We start from the raw sequence: 20532 nt of genomic DNA on the forward strand, positions 1-20532 counted from the left end.
TCGCCACTTAGAACATGAAAGCAAAAAAAAAAGGAAAAAGTAGAGCACCATTTTAACATGTATTATCATGATGACAGTTATAAATAAAAATCATGATGAAAAGAATGTGAATGAAATCTAATTCTAGCCCTTGATTGATTCCCTGTTCATTAGAGATTCATAGACTAATAAAAATGGCTAGTGATAGTGCAATGTGCCAATGCTGATGCATATCAGAAGTAGATAGTGAGGCATACCAGATAGAAAAAAGAAGGCCAAGGTAAGGCCGTAGAGTGCCAGTGTCATGCCCCAAACCTGAAAGGGTCCAAAACATGAGAAAAACATTTCAAAGGTACCTGTAAATTTGTTCCTTTTGGCAATTCAATCCAAATAAAATCATAGCAAATTCCAACATCAAGAATTATCCTAATAATTCCATTAAATATACTCTCAAAGTAAGTCAAAGCTCTATGCAATAAATACAATGACTATTGGTCACAAAAGAATGGAGGTCTAAATAAATAATTACATAACATCAACTTGTCCCATTAAAGCATCCGTAGTAGCTCTCTCAAATATGCCAAATGCCAAATATTTGGCACATTTGGCACGCCAAACACAAAAACAGAGCTTTATCAAATGTGTTAAATGTATCAAACTTATGCAATATTGAACAATACCGTTGCAATTTTGACACGGTACGGACGAGAATGGATTGTGCATTTATTATTTTTTTATTCTACTTTTCTCTCTCCTCACAATCTATCTCTCTTTCCCAACTGGTGTTCTTTCCTCTTCAGATCAAATTCTCAGCTCCTCCCTCAACCTCAAACGTCTTTCTCTCTCTTTATCGAGCGACAGAGCTATGGATTGGGTCGTGATTGGTTGAGACAGTAGATGGGTCAGTTGGGTAGGCATTTTTGGCGGGTTGTTGGTTGAGTTTTGGGTTTGGGTGGTGGAGTTGGTTGTAGCGGTGTTTTTTGAGTGGTTGTTGTGGGTTGTGTTTGGTGGTTTTGTGTTTTTGGATGGTTGTAGTGGGTTGTGTTTAGTTAATTTGAGTCGTGGTTGGCTAATTTGAGCGGTGGTTGGTTGATTTTGGGATGGTGCTGTGGATTTGAGATTTGGGATGGTGCCGATAGGTTTGAGATTTGTGGTTGTGCCAATCTGTGTGTGTGTGTTTTTTTTTTAAAGGTGGCATTGGTGGATGGAGGTTTGTGCCAATGGTGGCTGGTCGATGTTTTGTTGTTGCTGTTGGTGGCTGTTGTTGCGACAATGGTGAATGTGTCATTGTTGTTGATGGTGATGATAGGGAGGAGATAATATATTATTTTAATTTGTAGTAAATATTATTTTAATGTATAGAATTGGATGATAAAACATCTGATAAATTGGATGTTGTAAAATGATGTGGTAAAATAATAAAGCAGGCTTTTGATGTGTCAAAATAGCATTTTTTTTAAGATAGTTGTCTACTTTGAAAAAGTTTGTAAAATATAGAATGAGACAAAACCCAGTAAGTAGCATAATTAATGAGGGTAGGGGAAATGCAAGTTTCATGATGATAACAATTTACAAATCATGTTTTAATTTGGGAATTTCCAAATAATTTCTACCAAACCATTTCCAAAAAGAATATGACAAGAATGAATAAAATGACATGGCACAAAGCTTCTCAAAATGCTCTCATGAAACTACATACTATAATTTGTGAGCAATAACAATACAATTCCAAACCCAAGGCCACATGACAATGCCGTCACAAAGATGGAACTCATCTGCCGTCACAAAGATGGAACTAAGATGTCGTCACAAAAACGGAACTCATCGTCATCACAAAGACAAAACTCAATAACCATCACAAAGACATGTGCTAAGATACCAATGTCACACAAACTATAGTATCTAGCTAGGTAATCACTGAGTAATCACATGTCACAGCACATGGGTAGAACATAAAGAGCTCACAAATTACCTTTAATTCAAAATACATAATTCACTTCTAAGTAGTTTCAAAAAATATTTGAATGCCCAAGATATTCACAAGGTTCTCAAAGCCTTCAACTCATTTGTTGTCAAAAAGATTTTGTATTAACTTCCTAAATAACATAGGTCAAGATAAAGCATATTTATATTTTTGCAAATAATGTAATAAATCCATAAAATTCATTCTCAATAATTTAATCAAGATGCTAGTCTTTTCCATGCTAACAAATCATGCAATTCCCCATATGCAATAAGAATATGCACTTTCATATATAATCATAAATAGTAGGATCACAACACAACACTTTTAGAAAAACATTGTTCCACCATTAATTTTCCAAAATGTGTTTAACCCAAAAATAATGTTTATGCAACATGGTTATTTTCCAAAAATCTCATTAAAATCTACTTACCTCGCAACCCACAAAAGTCTAATTTTCCAAGCTCCAAAAGAAATTAGCTAGAACCTAAACAATACCAAGCAAACCTATCAAAATAAGCATAAAACTTGAAATTGTATCTAGCCACATATTAGAAATTGCTAACTAAGAAATTAATTAGGCAAGTCTAGCATTTAACCTCACAAATAATGTATTCCACTTCCAAAGTTTCTCAACAATTTCATTACAAGGCATTGACTCCAACTTATCATCATATCATTCCAAGCTTCACCTTTACCATAAGAGATCCTAACACTTAATGAATTTCTTCCTCAATATACATGTCATTTTCAAGGGACCCACAAAACAACAACATATATAACAATACCCACCACTACAAATCACAAATGTAAATCCTCCACTAGTTCCAAATACACAATCAAAATTATAATCATCAACTATTTCACATTAGAAAGCCAAAACTCCCAATCTTCACCACTTAGCTAACCACCATTGCAAAAATCATAAACCCACTCATCAAATACATCCACCAAGACCAGAACCCATGCACAAAAATACATAAATATCACTTCTAGTGCTCATAAATCACATGGGTATTATTATTAAAAAAGTTTAGATAAACATAACCTCAAGCAAAAGCATATAAACCCACAAAAAGATTAGAAATTTTACTTCAAATAGTAGAGGTGAGTGAACCTTACCATTTTCCTATGGAGTTTTCCAATGATCTTGCCGGAAAAAGATGGTGGAGGAGATGAGAAGTGAAGGTGCTGGTGGGAGAGTGAGGGAGTGTGGGAGAGAAGTGTTTGTATTGTGTGAAAATAAAATAAAATAGAAAAGAGAATATGGTGGAAAGGAGTGATGGCCGGTCAAAGAGAGAGGGAGATATTTGTGAATGTGTGGCGAGGAAATAAGGGGTAGGTGGGTCACACATGTGGCTCCTTAAAAGAAATCTGACTTCTCTTCTCTCTTTTTTTTTTTATTTTTTTTTCTTTTTCCGTTGATTTGGGCTAGGGCATTACAGCCTAGGTTTTCATCATTCAAACCTATCTTTCAATCAGTTGAGCTTCACAATAGCTTGCTTCTTCTTTCTGCAACTTGACAATTCTTGAATCTTGAATTGAACAATTTTGAGCAATATTGTCTAACGTCTAATTTAGACATGTTTTTGTTCTCGGTTTGCCAACATACATAAATTAAGAATCTAAACATTTAATTCTAAATATTTAGAGCCTAACATATTATAATGTCTATTGAAAAGATCTAATTAGTATGAGCTATACTAATTATAAACTGGTAAAATTTCTTATTCTTGAATAAGATATTTAAAGCTCAAATTTCTTACATAAAAATTAATTAGTGTCTTGGCCTGATGATAAGAGCAATTAAATCATAAACTAAATTCTACCATCTGTACTATTAGATTATGACTCTAATACAATTAAGACTAGCTAAGGTAAAATGATGGGCATAAGTCTGAACCTATATTTCTAACCCATAAAATATATAGCCTAAATACGTCATATGACTATATAATCTTTCATAATAAAATTTAACGCTTAAGGTGCTCTGTGTTGGAATTTTTTTTTTTTTTTTAGTGTTTTCCTTTCACTCCAGCTAAACTTTTTTTTTTTTTGTTTCTTTGCAACTACTTTTTTTTTTTTTTCATCTCAAGCACACTAATTTTTTTTTTTGGTTATTTTATGTTTAGTAAGAAAATGGGGGAGATGTTGAAAATTTTGTATTCCTTGAATGGAATTAGTGTTAGATTTGGGTTGGTTTTGTTGAATGAGAGGAGATTCATGGGTTTGTGTTCTTATATTTTGGAGCACGTTGTGTTTGATTTTGAATTTTCTGGGTTTGTGTTTGATTTTAAATTTTTTTTTTTTGAATTTTGAATTTTCTGGGGGGAAAAAAAACCAATTTAAAAAAAAAAAAAAAACCCATAGCCGCGTTTTTAAAAACGCAGCTATAGGTCCGCATTCTATAATCGCGGTTATAAACGCATCTTAAAGCTCATCCTATAGCCGCGGTTAAAAAACACAGCTATACACCCACAAGGGGCTATTGCTGCGCAGTTTAGGCCTGGTTTGTAAACGCAGCTATAGGAAACGCAGCTATATCCTATAGCTGCATTTTTGGGGTCTATAGCCACGTTTTTGAAACGCGGCTATAGCCCCCATTTTTTGTAGTGCATTCATGGTGGTCTTGCCATAAGGACTGACTGGATCATAGGGTGACTCCTCTCCAAATTTAGCAGGCAATGATTTCCAGTGTAGGCTTCGTTCCCATTTTGCTTCCCCAAGGACCTTCATTATTTCCTTTTTCTACAATCTTGCTCCCCTCAGACGACAAATGAATTCCATCCCAAAAGAAGGATCATAGAGTAGTCCAATGAACAATTAAGGCAAGTAAATTTGAGAATAACATTTTTTAATATTAGAATGATGCAAGGAATGCTACAAATTTTACTATATAAATTTTACAAACTGATGTATTACCAATCAAAAAGAAAATTAATCAAACATTTATTTATTAGATTGTTGGAGTGACACCAATCAACTTCATTGTCATGTCAGTTTGGAAGTCTTTTAAAATAAAATTGATAGTAGCTTTAGCACTCTTCCATAGAGTTCAATGTTTCTATTTTCATCCGCTTCAAGTGGGAACAAAAACGTTTGATTCCCTCCTTTTGTTAATTTGTGTTTTTTGTTTCTTCTGTTTTTAGTGACCTGTTTATGATTATTGATTACACAGCAAAATAATAATGATAACAAAAGAGCATCACATCTGAAAGCAAACTCATGTAAAGCATTCTGTCAACCAATCATCCCTTTTCTGAATGGCAGTCCATAGATCAATGGCCTTAATATCCAAGTCCCTACATAGCTCTAAACAAGCTTCTAAATATATTCTGCACGAATCATTTGTCCAACTTAGCTCTCCCATTTTATCACTAGTTTCAATAAAAATATGTGCTATTAGAATTGAATTATTAACTCCTATACAGAAAAAAAGAAACTATTACAATTAAAGTTATCATTATGAGCACCTTAAGGTTTCGCGGATTTGTTCCTTGTTGACCAAAGGAGCACTAAGAAAAATAAGGTGAGTCCTCTCTGAAAGGGTCTAACAACCAAATTAATTCATGTCAAAGTTTTCAAATTGCAATGAAGTTGTACACTAGTGCTGAAGAATCAATTCGATAGAATCAATACCTTCAGATGCAGGGCAATCTTCTTCATATTTTCAATATACTCGGGAAGTGGTACATGAGGGCCTAGGCCAGATGGATGAGGATGCATTGAATCATTACCACCAAAATAGACAATCACCAATGAAGGTTGTATTGGGGCATCCTAACATAATAACACATAAAAGTTTAACTTATTAGAATACCAAAAGAAAGGAAAAGTGCAAGAGTATGAGGAAAAGTGCATATTGTTAGGACATATGTGGTTCACTTGTTAAGAATATATGTCATTCTTTTATGTAATTGGCTAATACTTTGACAAAATGCACTTTACTTGTAATTGGGTAGTTTTAGGTGTTTTTAATACTTTAAGAAACTGTGTTTCAAGATTAAGTGTTGAAGTCATCAAGTTTGTCCAAGAAACAAGCTAAAGAAGTGCAAGTTCATTAAAGCTCAACAGCTAGCATGTGTCGAGGTTTAGAAAGCTGCTCAAGCCCGTGTGCTCGACACCTCCTATCTGTCGAGGTTTAAGAAAAATAGATTTTTTTTGTTCTGTTTTCTTGGGATCCGTGTTTATGTGTTTGGGCATTCTTTTCTCCTAACCCTAGACATATAAAAGGATTGTTTTAAGGGCCGTCAAAGAAAACACAAGTTGCATAAGCATTGAGCAAAGTCTGTTCAAGCAATTTGTGATCGGAGACAATGTTTTGCCATAGTTTATCTCTTCTGAAGAAGTGCTGTGTATGTGCACCTTTGGGTTTTGTGACCAACATCTTCTTGATTTTTATCGTAGATGAACTGAAGAACTTTGCAACCAACAACTCTTTCTAATTGGTGATTGAAGTCGCGTACTAGGATCCGTGCATTGGTTAGTCACGTACTTGGGAGCCGTGCATCAAAAGGAGAAATTTTCATTATAGAACAAGTCCAATTGGGTATTGGGGTAAGGATTCAACTATAGGTGGGTATAAGGTATTGAGATTCCTTTACTTGTAAACACTTGTTGTGATAATAGGGAAATTTCGGGAGTGGTGACCTGAAAATCACCTAGTGGTGTTTTTGCCGTCAGGTTTTTCCTATTCATAAAGAAATCACCGTGTTATTTATTTTCCACTGCATAATTGGTTTATTGGTAATTTATTTGTGCTACCACGCGTTTGTATGTTAATTTGATTAATTAATAACTTGGCTAATTAATCAATTAGTTTAATCACAAAGGGTCAATTTGTTTTTGGCCTATCAAGTGATATAAGAGTAGACACACTCTGATTAGGTTTTAATCTTTATTGTGTTGATCCATTAACCCCTGTTTGTCATGGATAGAGGACAGTTGTTAATTATACCTCATTTATTTGATGGCACTAACTATACATACTGGAAAGTACGCATGAGAGCTTTCTTGCAGTCTTTAGATAAGAAGGTATGGCAAGTTGTAGAGATTGGCTGGACCAAGCCAAAGGAAGCGCCGGTCGATTGGGATGAAGCCAAGATCAAGGAGGCAAACTTCAACAGCAGAGCATTGAATGTCTTATTTAGCGCAGCCACTAATGAGGAGTTTAAGAAGATATCCTCGACTGAAATTGCTAAGGAAGCATGGACCATCCTCTAGACAACCTATGAGGGTACAAAGGCTGTCAAAGATTCAAAACTTTAGAGGCTCACCACAAGCTTTGAAGAGATAAAGACGGAGGAAAATGAGCCGTTCGATGAGTTCTATGCCAAGCTCAAGGACATAGTGAACTCAGCCTTCAATCTTGGGGAAACCATTCCTGAACCCAAGATTATGAGGAAAGTGCTCATATCTCTACCTAAGAGATTCCATGCCAAGATTACGATGATCGAGGAATTAAAGGATATTGACAAGATTCCTTTGATTGAGCGGGTTCGAAACTTGCAGGCCTACGAGCTAGGGTTATCAAGGATCAGCAAGTCGGGTAAAGGCAAGAGCATGGCTTTGAAGGCAAAGAGTAGTGATACAGATGAGTCTTCCAATGATGAAGATTCCAAGATGAAGTCCTACATTACTAGGTAATTCAAGAAATTTATGAAGAATGCTAATGGAAGGAGCTTCAACAAAGACCGTAGGCAATTCAGTTCCTCTCAGTTCAAGAGTCAAGACAAAGGGAAGAAGGATGCAAAGGATGGCGGTCAGTACATTGTTCATGCAGGACCCAAGTGCTTTGGGTGTCATGGTTTTGGTCACATGAAGCAAGAGTGTCCCACATATCTCAAAAGCATTGGGAAGAGTAACGCACTTGCTGCAACCTTAAGTGACACTGAGCTTAAGGATGATTCCAACAATGAGGATGACAGAATCTTGAATGCCTTCACTGCCATAGTTAATCCTACTGAAGGGATTGTTGAAGACGTGGACGAAGAAGAAGAATTGGTGAATTCTAAGTGTGAGAAGATGGATGATCAAGATGATATCTATACAGCCTATGAGAAATTGTACAAGCTTTTTGAGAAGCATGAGAAACTGCATAGGTTGGCCACCAAGAAACTCAGTGATGTGGAACTTGATCGTGAAGAGCTATCCACAAAGTTTGATAAGGCTAATCAGACTATTGTAGCACTGAGGTTTGAGAACAATTTCTTGGCTGAGAAAACCAAGAAGCTTGAAGCAGAACTGTTTCAAGTTAGAGCTCAATTGGAGAGGACTTTAAGTGCAAAGCTTGATAAGATGCTAAGCATTCAGAAATCTGCTTCGGATCAAACAAGTTTAGGGTATGATATTTCTTCCTCTAATATTGCTTCTGCTAGTGCTTCTATTTTTTTTTTTCCTCCTGCTAATAATACTGAAATTGAGAACAATGATGTTAAAACTGAATTAACTAGTAAGAACTTAGATAAGGGTAAATCTATCTTAAGAGCACCCCCTAAGTAGGATAAGAAAGATGTTAAAAACCCTAAGGCTAAGAAGGCTAACCCTCAAAGCCTAAACAGAAGAAGTAGCATCTCTGTCATCATTGTGGAGCTGCTGGTCATACTCGACTAAATTGCTATAAGTGGTTGGCCACTCAATAGAGCAATGGCATGATAGCATCTGGAAGCCAGAATCAGCTTCAATCCTCTCTTGCTCCTCTTGGAGATCTTCTCAAAGCCCTCATGTTCCTTTCAAACTTGAACGGTTTCAATTCTTCCTCCTCACCACCGATTTAAGGGTTTAATCAAAGGAAAAGTTCTTCCAAGGTGTGGAAGAAAAAAGACTCTAAGTGATTATATCACTTTCTTCTATCTTCTTGTTTTTGTTTATTGCATTACTTGTGTGTTTTGCATTTATTTTGAGTCAGTTTAGTTTTATACTTTGCTTTGTTTAACATGTTTTTGTTTGTTTGTTTTCAGATTTGTTTATTTTGTTTTTGATATAAAAATAATTTTTTTTTGAAAAATCAGAAAAATACAAAAACAGTGTGTGTTTTGTGTATATTGGTACTTGTGTACCTTGAATGACCATTGAAATAAAGTTTTCTAAACTTTGTATCTCTTGTAACTTAGATGAACATCTCTATATACAACAAAACAAGTGAGCTTTGTGGCTCTTGTTTGTGATGAGTAAGATTAAGTTATCTCTTGTACTTAACACTCGTATCACTCTTTTTGACAGGAAGGACTAGAAAATCCTAAGAGAAAGGCATAAATAACCATCTCACCACTATTGCCCGCCAATCACGAAAGACATCTGTATGCTTCGACATAGCAAAATTGTGATGTCAATAACATTTGTGTGCTTCAACATAGCAAAATTGGAATGTCAAATATCATTGGGTAATTCTTTTCTCTCTCTTATATGCCCACGCATGATATGCTAAATAAAAAGAAAATATGCAAAGAAAATAAAAAGCAAAAAGATAAAAAAAAAATGCTTTTAAATATGATTGCAAGTGTGTATCCTAGGAGATGTGAGAGTTATAGGATGTACCTTGGAGGTGATAGTCCCCATCAAACAGTTATGATTGTGTGTGAGTTAAAGTGGATTTCTCATATCTCAAATCGTCATAACTAGTTAACACTTATGCAATCTTGTGATGTTTTTTCACACATAACACTCAATATTCTTTGCTACTCTTGCTACATGTGCAGGTACAATGTGATTTGGCTATCACAAGGTTTTACATGTGCCAATGTATGCTCACTAAACTGTCTTGACTTATTTTTGAAATATAAAATTGGTTAGACTTGTTTAGTGTGTGTGTGTGTGTGTGTGTGTTTTTGGGATCCATGTGCTTAAAATTCTTGTTGAGAGATGATTTTGAGAGCTTAATATGTTGATTGGATCATTGGTTGAGTTGCATGTTGGATTGTATTCATGTCTGTGTTTTTCACTTCTCGAAAAACTAGTTTTAAAAGCTAGCTTGACACCTCCTCGATACCTAGCTATCTGTTGAGCTTCTCAAGCTTTTTCTTATCACAATCTCGATAACTTCTCGACACCTAGTGGATCGATCGAGAAAGCTCCTACCTCCCCGATAGCTTCTCAATACTTGGCCGATCGATCGAGCTTCTGTTTCATATCTGGTGTTCTGTTCCTCGATACCTTCTTGACACCTGAATCTGTTAATGACCATTTTCCTCGACAAATGGCTCTACACCTTTTGATACCTTCATCTATCGAGCTTTACTGAGGTTCTATTTAAGCTTCCTTATGTGATCCGGTTCTCATTTTCTCGATCTCTCTCGATCTATCCGCACCTGTTCACCTCCCAAATTCTCTTTTCTCACTCAAAACCTTCAATCCACGTGATTTTTTGGCTTTTTTTTGCTTCAAATCACTTGGTATGCTCTTTTGTCTCTTCGTTCTTCATGCATTTCAGGATTTGAAACCTAGGTTTTGGGGTTTTTGAAAATTTTTGGATTCTTTCAAAATTGATGAGTGTTTATTTTAATTTTGGAATGGGTTTTCATTTAAATGTGTTTAAAATCTCATACATTGCATCACATTTGCATTATAATAGTATTTTCATGCATTTAGATGTGTGCAATATGCTTGTGTGATGGTAGGTTTGGATTGGGCTAAGCCCATGATAAAATTTCTTTTGCATGTCACATGTTCATGCATTCCCCATGCATACGTACTCTCTATTCAATATACTTGTTATATTTGAATTGCTTTGGGACTTTTCTGATTCTCTCTCTCTCTCTCTCCCTTCCTCTCTGTCTGTTTACGTTAGTTGTGTCTATGGCAACTAAGCGTAAATCTACTCCGGTTCAAAACCCTCTTTGTTTCGGAGCTTCTTCATCTTCTGATTCTGCTTCTCTCTCTCTTTGGTTCCGTACTAATGATGCCTACAAGGCATTCTCGGAGAACTTTTTTAGATGAGGTGTTCATTCGGAACGCCAAGTCATTTTGGCAGACTTCGCTGACACTAACGTTCTTGATGTCATTCACAGTCGGGGATGGGAGTCACTGTGTGACGTCCTGGTCACTTGTCCTCTCGTGCTTATCCTGGAGTTTTACTCCAACATGCATGGGATTGATCATTCAGTACCTCTTTTCTTCACTCACGTTCGAGGTATGCGCATCCCTATCACACCGTAACTTGTTGTGGATGTGCTTCGAGTTCCTAGGATAGAGTTTCCTGACTATCCTTGTTGTGAGCATTTGAGGACTGTGTCCAAGGATGAGCTCATATCTGCTTTCTGTGAGCGCCCTTCTAAGTGGGGTGAGCGTCAGTTTACACCATGTTGGCCTTTTACTAAAGGTCCTAGATTCTTGAACATGTTGATGACTTTTGTACTCCATCCTCTCTTTCATTACAACTCCATTACAGAGCCTCGTGCTCGATTTTTGTTGTCCCTACTTGAGCATCTTACTATAGATTTTCCTTCTCACTTCTTTCTTTCTATTATAGATGTTCATCTAGATTTGGCATCCCGTGATAAGCTCATCTTTCCTTTTACTATCATGAGGATTTTACGCCATTTTTCTGTCCTTTTTCCTGTGTCCGACCATTTCACCTTCATATGTGCCATAAACGCCGCTACCGTAAAACATAGTGAGGCGCAGTTTTGATCGCGACAAGAGTCAACAATTCCTCCCTCTAGTTTGACTCCATCTCGTTTGGCACCATCTCGTTTTGCTCCATCTATATCTGCTCCTTCTTCCATTGGCGATGTGTCACTTAGAGACATCATGGCGCAGCTGCAGCGCATGGATGCTCGCCTTGATACACTCTTTACTGGGTTGTATCAGGTGAATGTTTGTGTTGGTCGTATTGTATGACGGTAGGCGGCTATGAGTGGTTTTGCTCCTGAGGCTACTCCTTCACCACCTCCTCCAATGGCTTTTAATTCTAATGCTGAGGATGATGATGATGATGATGGTGATGACGATGATGCTTCAGATGATGATGATGGAGATGTTAGCTCTACCGATGAGATGTTTACTTTACACTTTTACTCTTTGTCATTCGTGACAAAAAGAGGGAGTAGTTTTGGGATATGAAAGTAGTCATTCTTAGGGGGGAGAGTTAGTATAGGACATTTTTGTTAGGGGGAGTGTTGATATGAGAGATGTAGTGAGGATATGATGTATCTTTTCTTTTCTTTCTTTTTAGATACATTGATCTTGTACATTGGGTCTTATGACCCTTTTTACACATATATTGTGCTTATATTCTTTATATGTGGATGTATGTTTCTTTCACCTTTCTTTACATTTGTTGTTTCTTTTCTTTCTTCATACACATGCTTCTTATACTTGTATGCAATCTATTATTTCTATCTCACACTAAGATGCCTTGATGAGTTTTGTTTAAAGTGTTTCAGAAATACAGGTTGTCAAAGTCTACTTACCATAAATTCTCTTTTTGCAAAGTTTTTTAAAAGTTTGTGTTAGGATAGATTTTATTGTATTCAACAAGTAAATATAAGTTGAGCGATTTATGACTTCTCTTATATGTTCATTTGTTTGTTGTGGTTTTGTCACGGATTGCCAAAGGAGGAGATTGTTAGGACATATGTGGTTCACTTGTTAAGAACATATGTCATTCTTTTATGTAATTTGCTAATCCTTTGACAAAGCGCACTTTACTTGTAATTGGGTAGTTCTAGGTGTTTTTAATATTTCAAGAAACTGTGTTGCAAGATCAAGTATTGAAATAATCAAGTCTGTCCAAGAAACAAGCTGAAGAAGTGCAAGTTCATTAAAGCTCGACAAGTAGCATGTGTTGAGGTTTAGAAAGCTGCTCAAGCCTGTATGCTCGACAGCTGCTCGACACCTCCTATCTGTCGAGGTTTAAGAAAAACATATTTTTCTGTTCTGTTTTCTTGGGATCCGTATTTATTTGTTTGGGCATTCTTTTCTCCTAACCCTGAACATATAAAAGGATTGTTTTAAGGGCCGTCAAAGAATACACAAGTTGCACAAGCATTAAGCAAATTCTATTCAAGCAATTTGTGACCGGAGACAAAGTTTTGCCTTAGTTCATCTCTTCTGAAGAAGTTGCTGTGTATGTGCACCTTTGAGTTTTGTGACCAAGCATCTTCTTGATCTTCATCGTGGATGAACTGAAGAACTTTGCATCCAACAACTCTTTCTAGTTTGTGGTTAAAGTCGCGTATTGCGATCAGTGCATTAGTTAATCACGTACTTGGGAGCCGTGAATCAAAAGGGAAAATTGTCACTACAGAACAAGTCCAATTGGGTATTGGGGTAAGGGTTCAACTATAGGTTGGTATAAGGTACTGGGATTCCTTTACTTGTAACCGCTTGTTGTGATTATAGTGGAATTTCGGGAGTGGTGACCTGAAAATCACCCGGTGGGGTTTTTGCTGTCAGGTTTTCCCTATTCGTAAACAAATCATCGTGTTATTTATTTTTCGCTGCATAATTAGTTTATTGGTGATTTGTTTGTGCTACCACGCATTTGTATTTTAATTTGATTAATTAATAACTTGGCTAATTAATCAATTAGTTTAATCACAAGGGGTCAATTCGTTTTTGGCCTGTCACATTTGCCTAAAGAAAAATGCTAGCAGCCTCATGATTGCAACAACTGAACCTAGATAAACAAGAGAGCCTTGGAGTTTCTCAAGTCCAACCATAAAAGATATTAATCACCAAGAAATCAATTTTAAATTTGATAGATGTTTTTAGTAAATCCAAATTCACTTCGTGATAACTTCAACCCAGTAATGAGTCAGGTTTTATGGCATATGAACTATGGAATATGAACCACGAAATTAATCAATTTCAAATGGAGAATATCATTTTTTTTTCTTCTTGTTTTTACGCCTACTTATGGAATGTGGATTTACTAGCAATAAACATCTACTATATATGCCATATTAGATAAAGCTATGGAAGAAACTATAACCTTCAAGTATGATGTGTGTGATCAAACATACATTACCTTTGGAAAGATTTGATCCAAAACATGCAGTGCATGCCTGGAATTCCAACCGTAGTATCCTCGCAAAAATATGTTTGCCTTCAAAAGTTACAAATTTAAAATCAATTTATTTCTAATCTTAATAGGGCATGAAAATGTACACTTAACAGAGTAAATGATGAACCGCAGTTTTGATAGCACTGTTGTTTGACAAGTTGTTTTTGAACAAGAATAGATTAATTGTCATGTGACCAGTGTGTTTCCCCTTGCACACGCCTTAACAAAGCTTTAATGCAGAATTAACCAGAACCACCAGTAAGGGATAAACAATATTGTATTACTTTTGCAAATTTTCCAGTTCTTCAATAAACCTTCGCTTCCTTTATGCCAGTCTCAGTCACTTTTCAACTAAATATTCAAAAGGGTATTTACAAAATGCTTCTGAATAATAATCCTATCCATGTTTCATATCAGTTCAAAACCTACAAACTTTACTTCTATGTATATGTCTCACTTTACAGTAAACAAGAATATGAAAATAAATGTAACATAAATTTGTAAAAGGTTTACAAAAAAAATAAATAAATAAAGATACATTATGGATTATCAAAACAAAAACAGAAAGATACAATATGGAATTTCACTGAATTGGCCAGTACAATCCATTTATTTAAATGTCCAACCTATCAAATCTTCTTTTTTAAATGTCCATCCTATGATCTTATAATAGATATATACTCAAATATCATTTAACTATTGCTGGAAATTTTTTTCCTCAAAACCAATTTGTAGGAATCTCCTCTATCGTTACATGATAATAACTAATAAACAAGTTATCACGTAGTAGATTAGAGAAATTTTTCTTCAAATTGATTTGTAAGTAAACTTTTTCCATTATATAAACCTCTCCCTTCAAATGAATACTCAATGATCCTATCAACGAATTAAGTAAACTCAAGATAAAAGCACAGTTAACAATTTTTTTTTTGATAAACACAGTTAACAAATTATGTCATGTGGAACCCGCCATTATAAAATGCCACCGTTTACAAGATAAAAGTTTGAAATGACACATCGTATTAGGATCATAATAATATCTCTGCTAACAAATGTAAGTGACAATAAACAGTAAATGTCAAATCCAGTGTGCAGTGCAAGACAATTATAATGTTTGAATAACCACATAATTTGGATAACAACATACAAATGTTTCTCACACCCTTAAATGCACAAAGGAAAAATAGAAGTACCTTACGAGCATATAAGGTAGCAAGAATAGCACCCCATCCTTCGTTGCTAAAACTATCTTGAACTATGGAAGAACCAAATAATACAAACTTAGGTCTCACTGGTCCATCCATTTCTCTTTGAAGAAATACACATTCCAACTTCCAAGTGGAATTTATAGACCTTGTCTCGTCATTTACTCATGAGCAAACGGCCATTTTGCTATTTTGTGGGGGTGTAGTGTGAATTAAACAAATCATTGGTCGTCGTCACATCGACCATTAGGATAAAAAAGTTAATGGAATATTTGCCATATGGCCTGAACATAATTTTAAGAATATCTAGCTTGACCTGCCACTTTTTGCGCGTCTATGGTCTAAGAAGGTATCTTATAAGATATCTCTCTCATAACATGTAAAACCTATATGTATGAAATCTACACATTATTAAAGAGATGTATTATAAATCCATCTTATAAGAACATTTTTCCCATGGCCAGTGGCCTAGAACCATAGATCTTGGAGGGTGGGGGAAGATCATTCTGTTTAAATCCTTAATTTCCTTACAATATCAATTTAGTTTGATTTGTGACAAAGGGCAAAGCTTCATGAAAGTATTCAATATATTGGATCATGAGGATGAGGACACATGGCCAAAAGTGGAAATGTGTCATCATCTTGACAAGTTCAACGCATTTGAGGCACTGGAACCAATCAAAGTTTTTGTGATAAGTGACATTTATTTGATTTTGTGATGTTTATGAGGATTTTTTTTTTTTAAGATCGCTAAATTTTTAAATATCACATATCATTCATCTTACTAAGAATTAGAAAGAATTGAAAGATTTAAATATAAGTTGATAATTTCCTAAGATCCAATCTTATGATTCTATTTAAAAAAATATTATAGATACAATGGAGGAGGAGATATTTGAATCTTGGACTTTTCTAATAGGAAATAATAATAATAATAATAATAATAATAATAATAATAATAATTATTATTATTATTATTATTACTGATTTGTTTAACAATTTTATTATGTCTATCACATTGTTTCTTAGTATGTCCATATTGTTTACATTTATGACAAATAGTATTTCTAGTGTGTCTGTCATTTTTCTCATTATCTGTTGACTCAGTAGTATTTAAAAATGTTATGTCTCTTTTTCTGTCTATATCTAAAGATGAATTTAAAATTTTATCTTTTTAGCTAATTCTGCTAAACCATTATCTTGGGTATATATCATGGATCTTTCAAATGATTTTAGTCTCTCATCAATTTTTTCTTTTAAACTATCATTATTCCTAGGACTATTGTTTGTCCTTTCTTTGTTGACTAGACTATCATCTTCTTTCTCTTTCCTTATAATGTTTTTCTTTTCCTATTTCTTTTTCTATATCTATTTCTTTATGTAGAGTTTCTTTTGAGTTGGTAAGAGTACTATTGCTTTGTTGTCTTTCCATACCTTTTTCTTTGTCTTCATCAATTATATCTATCTTCTTCTTTTGTATTATTTCTATAGAATTTTTTTCTCTAATTCTTTCTCTACTTCTATCATTTTTTGCACTATGTGACTATTTCTTTCATCAAAGTCTTTCTTGTTGTCTTCTTTATATTGCATTATTTCTATAAAGCTATTTTGTTTCTTTTCTGTCAGAATTGTTTTTAAGCCTTCTTTCTTCAAGTCATCTCTTCCGAAGTCTTTTTTATTGTCTTTATATGTTATAGCTATAGGTCTTTCAGTTACTTTTAGTTCTCTATCATCTTTTCTACTATTATTTATATGCCAGTTTTCTATTACACTATTTTTTTCATTATGCCAATTATCTGTCATGATCTTTGTTAAAGATGATCTATGATGAGGTTCAAATTTTCTTTTTGAATTTAAAACTTTCAATTTTTCTTGGAGGTCCAAAGAAACTATCATTTTTTCTTTCTACTGCAATGGATATTTCAATATTTTCTAAAGTTTCTAATTTTTTTTATTAATTATGTCTAAAAAACTATTATTGTGTCTATCAGTCTATCGGTTGGTTTTATCTTCTGTTAATGTACTCCAATTATTTGTGCTATTGTTATAGTTATAATTATAATAATCCATATCACTGTCAGAATAATAATCTGTTTCATAATCCATATTACCATTTAACCAATTATTGTCTTTATCTCTTATGCTATAACCTTCATCATAATCTATATCATCATAGTCCATGTTTCAAATTAGTGTGTGCCTAGCCTAAGTGTGAACAAGCAAACAGATGATGAGCTGATAAATGTATTTATTCTATTTCCTAAGATCCAATTTTATGATTCTCTTTAAAAAAAAATAATTTATAGATACAATGGAGGAGGAGATATTTGAATCTTGGACATTTCTAATAGGAAATACAAATAATAATAATAATAATTATTGGTAAAAGGATTTTGAAAATGAATTTGAAAGAAGCTTTGAATGAAAATATATATTTTCAAAATAATATTTCAAGACATAATCTTTTTCCCAAAACCCAATTGCAGATTACAATGAGTAAAAGAACCTCCCAGGCAGATATGAAAAGAAAGGGCAAGGCATCAGTGGTGCAACCCAAACAATTCCGAAAGCGTTTAGTGAAGATTTCAAGCAAGCATGAAGGCATCTCGATAGAGACAATATCCCTTCAGGATACGTTGCTAGTAGAGACAATGTATTCATGTGGTGGCAAAAGTGAAATTCTATAAGAAATGCTCCACACTGATCTCATTTTTCAGGACGGAGAATTTACAAACCTTCCTTTTCATATTAAATTACTTCTTGATAATATTCAAGCAGCTTTCATCCTCAGACAAAAACCTTTATTCCAAAAGTCCCTTAAGGCTTTGGAATTGCATCTTGTTAGCACCAGTGCATTTATTGAAGCATTTGGTTGTCAACTCCTTGGCAAGGAGGATGGAGATTCAAGCTCCACAAAGACAGAATCATAGTCTCTAAAAAGCTATCTTATGAGAACAAGCTTTTCAAAGCTCCACCCTAAGATTCGGCAAAAAGCGAGACTTACCATTAGAACTTTACCTCCTAAAATCCAACAGAATATACTAACTCATAAAGCCATAACCAGTTCTTATGACAGATGGATGTATCTTTTTAAAGTTTTAGTTTCTATAGCATTTATCAGAACTGAAGAAATGCTAGACGACATATGGCTATCTCATAAAGCTACATGGCATGAAAGTTTGGAGAAACAAACAGAGTTTATGAAGGAACTTTTGACAGATACAATCCCCATCCAAGATTACTTATCAATGCAGAGACAGAAGGTCCAGTAATTTGTGATCCTTTAGAGTAATCTGAAATGCTAGAAGTAGGGTTTATTAGCAAATTAATCATAACTTCTGGAATTTAGATTAGTTTACTTCCCAAAGTCATCTAAGAAGTAGCCGCATAGATTGAAGGACTTAATTATATGAAAATCACTATCTGGAGCACTCTTCTAGCTTGGGACAATAGCTATTATATGGAAGCTCAGCTAGCACACATTTTGTTCCTTATCCATGATTGGGGTTGTATCCTCGAATAAAACTGGTATATAGGAGATACTTATTTATTACTTGATGATCTAGATGCTCTAGCTCAAGAATGGTCTAGTTTCATGAGTAACAAGATTTATGAAGTATAGAAAGAATTAGACAGAGGCTTTGACTTATATGGTTATACCAACAGGGTAGCCGTGTATGGTCCAAGACCTTCAGCATAAACAATGATAAAATAGATGATAAAGAAGAAAATAGCAAAATAGATATATTCAAAATAAGTTAGAATGGAGTATAGAATATAAAAACAGAAACTAGTAAAACCTTACTTGAATAAAAATTTCTGTCTTCGATATAACTTGAAAACAAACTTCTGTCTTTGTTACAAGCTTGAAAATAAAACACTGTCTAAAGAGTTACAAGATTACAAAGTAAAAACTGTCTTAAAAACTGAAAGGTTACAAGATTCTATCTGTCTGAAGGGAAGGGTTACAAGATTACAAGAGAGGAAGGAATACAAGAGTCTTTCTAAGGGAGAGGGAGATGGCTATCTTCTTTCTGGAGTTTGGACCTTAAACTTGAACCTTAGAGAATTTGGAACCTATCTTCTGTCTTCAGAGTCTGTCCTTTTATAGATAAAGTGAACCATAGTAAGTTTTCAAAAGTAATCTGAGTTAGTAAAGTTAACTCAAGTTAATCTGTCGGTGGAAACTTGTAGAATATTACTATTGATGAGCAGTATTCTGTCTTGGAATTTATCAGTTCTCTTTTCACGCATGTTAGTGAAAAATAGTGACCTATGAACATTTGTCTGCATCTGTTTGGACTATCTTGGATTTGTCTAGAGGCTATTGACGTATGTTGGTGAATAGTGATCTGTTGCTGTTGTCTGTCTGGTTGTTTGTCTAGGAGAGCATTCTGTCTTGGCATATCTGTCTACCTATCAATCTGTATCCGCGTAATTATCATAATCTAGTGGATCAGAGTTATCCTCATACTACTCATGCTCATGGATTACTCCATAATTACTACATAGAATGCAGTATGAAATAGGAAGATAAATAGGAACACGATCCTTTGTTGTCATTAATCTAGGATCCTTAACAATCTTTCTTTTTCCCATAAGCCTTATTGCCAAAGGTCTTGGACCATACACGACTATCCTGTTGGTATAACCATATACGTGGAAGCCTTTGTCTAATTCTTTCTGTACTTCATAAATCTTGTTACTCATAAAATTAGACCATTCTTGAGCTAGAGCATCCGGATCATCAAGTGATAAATAAGTATCTCCTGTATACCAGTTGTATTCAGGGATACAACCCCAATCATGGTTAAGGACCAAAATGTGTGCTGGCCGAGCTTCCATATAATAGCTAATGTCCCAAGCTGGAAGAGTGCTCTAGATAGTGATCTTCATATAATTAAGTCCTCCAATCTGTGTGGCTACTTCTTGGATGACTTTGAGAAATAAACTAATCCGAATTCTAGAAGTTATGATTAATTTGCTAATGAACCCTGCTTCTAGCATTTCAGATAACCATAAAGGATCACAAATGACTGGATCTTCTATTTTCGTGTTGATAAGTAACCCTGGATAGGGATTGTATCTGTCAAAAGTTCCTTCATAAACTCTGTCTGTTTCTCCAAAACTTTCATACCATGTAGCTTTATGAGATAGCCATATCTCGTTTGTCATGTTTTCAGTTCTAATAAATGCTGTAGAAACTAAAACTTTAAAAAGATACATCCATCTGTCATAAGAATTGGTTAAGGCTTTATGAGTTAGTATATTATGTTGGATTTCATGAGGTAAAGTTCTAATGGCAAGTCTTGTTTTTTGCCGAATCTTAGGGTGGAGCTTTGAAAAGCTTGTTCCCATAAGATAGCTTTTTAGAGACTATG

At 34.6% G+C, this 20532-nt stretch overlaps 1 protein-coding gene and 1 pseudogene across 1 annotated transcript in view; one reads left to right on the forward strand and one right to left on the reverse strand.

Annotated features, from left to right (window-relative positions):
* LOC112023611 (uncharacterized) overlaps positions 1–20532 on the forward strand; it is a 109302-nt gene that overhangs the window by 66570 nt on the left and 22200 nt on the right. The gene's annotated exons all lie outside the window — the stretch shown is intronic.
* On the reverse strand, positions 4481–15250 carry LOC112006331 (GDSL esterase/lipase WDL1-like; annotated as a pseudogene).

The sequence above is a fragment of the Quercus suber genome, unplaced genomic scaffold (genome assembly GCF_002906115.3).
Source record: "Quercus suber isolate HL8 unplaced genomic scaffold, Cork oak 2.0 scaffold_172, whole genome shotgun sequence".
In the NCBI taxonomy this organism is placed as follows: Eukaryota; Viridiplantae; Streptophyta; class Magnoliopsida; order Fagales; family Fagaceae; genus Quercus; species Quercus suber.